The sequence below is a fragment of the Pistacia vera genome, unplaced genomic scaffold, assembly GCF_008641045.1.
Source record: "Pistacia vera cultivar Batoury unplaced genomic scaffold, PisVer_v2 Contig71, whole genome shotgun sequence".
NCBI lineage: Eukaryota > Viridiplantae > Streptophyta > Magnoliopsida > Sapindales > Anacardiaceae > Pistacia > Pistacia vera.
In genome coordinates, this window is record NW_022196568.1 from 1,093,378 (window position 1) to 1,095,901 (window position 2,524).

The 2,524-nt window shown below is 38.9% G+C and overlaps 1 non-coding gene across 1 annotated transcript; it reads right to left on the reverse strand.

The window, feature by feature from the left end:
• Nucleotides 1-1,779: 1,779 nt before the first annotated feature.
• Nucleotides 1,780-1,886, reverse strand: LOC116114472. Its single transcript, XR_004125550.1, has one exon. It is a non-coding gene; the product is annotated as a small nucleolar RNA R71 (small nucleolar RNA).
• Between the last annotated feature and the right edge of the window lie 638 nt (nt 1,887-2,524).

Here is a 2,524-nt window from a genome sequence, read left to right on the forward strand (position 1 = left end):
AAAGGCAGATTTGGAGTTTTTGGACTCAGAAGCACACGGAGGGCAGTTATGGAATTCTTCAGGAAGCTTCGCCGCGGCGAAATGGGCCAGTGACGCACCAGATTCATCTCCTTTGTCGCCGCGGTGAAGTCTGCGTACTCCACTTTTTGTAAAACGCACAGTTTCGTTATTAGGCTAAGTTGCAATATTTTGGGCGAGGTATAAAAGAAATACTTAGTCTTTTTGTTTAGGGCGTTCGTGGAAAGATAGGGAGAGTTTTTACATTATTTTAGATTCATTTTTTTGAGTGATTTTGGATTAACAAAGTTGGAAGATTCGAGGACACCAGTGGATTCATCAGTTTGGGGAGATTCTTTTCCTTTTCTTTTGTTTCCATTATGTTGAACCTAGAGTTTTTCATTTCTTTTAATTGTTTTATTGATTTAGCCATGAACTAACCTATTTTGGGTTAGGGTTTTGATGTAGTTCGGATTCTAATGGGTTAGAAAGTTGATGATTATTAATTTCATATGATTTTGCTTTGATTGTGTGATTATTCTGTATTTATTGTTTGTATGTGATAAACATGATGAGATTGAGAGATAATTCATGTCAAGCTTCTTGGGTAATCACCGTTGTATTATTGGATGCTAGAGATAGATTCAAGAACCGATGAAATCAATCTAGGATTCTTATGCTTAATGAACTTAGATTTATTAACTTTTATTTTGTTGGGTGCGGAAGGTTAATAGGGGAGAGTAGGACAACATAGCCTGAGAAGGTATGTTGGACACTTTAGAGAGTTCGATTTACAATCAATGCATGAGAATATGAATTTAGTTTAATTCTTAAAATTAACCCATAGAGTCCGAATGAAGTCAAAACCCTACCCGTTTGTTGGAATTGATTTTATCCCGTTTTAAATCTTGCTTTCATAGTTTAAGTTTATTTTAGTAAAATTTTGTTTTAATTATAGTTTAAATTGCTCCCTTTAATCCAAAAGAATTCAATTTCTTCAACTTGAAAACGGTAGAAAACTTAGTGCTTAGCAACAATCCTCGTGGGAACGATACTCACTCATCACTATATTACTTATGTGACTAGTATACTTGCTACATATTGCATTTTGTCGGAAACACGCATCAAGTTTTTGGCGCCGTTGCCGGGGATTGAGTTTTAAGTTAACATTGAGTTTTTCTATAGTTAGCTAGATTGAAGTTTTAATTTTTGTTTTCAATTTTTAGTTGGTTTGTGATTTCACTTTCTTTCGTTAATTCTGTGCAGTTTATGTGAAGAGCAAGACGTCAGCCAGTGGTTCCTGTTGATCTTGAGATTGAGAGAACCGCCAGACGACTTAACAGAGAGAGAAGAGAAAGAGAGGATTTAGTGGTTGAAATAGAAGAAACAGTTGTTGAAATGACAGAACCAGAAAACAGGACACTAAGGGAATTCTCAGTTCCCACGGTTAATGGCAGTGGGTCGAGTATTACTAGGCCTACGGTCCAAGCCAACAACTTTGCTATTAAGCCGGCAATCATTCAGATGATCCAACAATCGGTAAGGTTTAATGGTGATTTGAAGGAAGATCCGAATCAGCATATTGCGAACTTCTTGGAAATTTGTGACACCTTCAAGTCAAATGGAGTGTCAGATGACGCCATTAGGTTGAGGTTATTCCCATTCTCATTGGGGGATAAAGCAAAGGGGTGGTTAATGGCACTACCAGCGGGGACTATCACAACTTGGAATGATCTAGCACAGAAGTTCCTGACCAAGTTCTTTCCTCCAGCAAAATCAGCAAAACTGAGAAATGATATCACATCATTTCTACAAGATGAATTTGAGTCATTGTATGAGGCTGGGGAGAGGTACAAGGAATTGATGAGGCAATGTCCACATCATGGATTGCCAGTTTGGCTTCAAGTCCAAACTTTCTACAATGGACTGATGGGTAACATGCAAACCACGGTGGATGCAGCGTCAGGAGGAGCTTTGCAGAATAAGATACCAAAGGAGGCTTATGAGTTGCTTGAGGTTTTGGCAAGCAACAACTATCAAAGACCAAATGAGAGAGCAATACCAAGAAAATCAGCGGGTCTTCATGAAGTTGATGCCTTCACAGTCATCTCAACCCAACTCATGGCACTTCAGAAATAGTTGGGAAGTATGCAGGTAAACTCTATTCAAACACCTCAACTAACTTGTGATTTTTGTGTAGGAAACCATGTGAGCAGTGAGTGTCAAGTGGGGAACACATTTGCTTCGTCATCTTCATCATCGGAGCAAGTGAACTACTTGGCAGGAAATTAGAGGCAACCAAATAACCCGTACTCCAACACATACAATCCGGGGTGGAGAAATCATCCAAATCTGGCTTGGGGCAATCAGAACCAGCAAAATAATCAATGGAACCAAAGGACATTGCCAAATAACCAACCAAGGGTGAATAATCAACTAGGGAGACCCAAGAGTGATAAAGTTGGAGGACATGTTTAGGAAATTCATGCAGGAGACCACGGGATTTATGAATGAGACGAGGACGAAT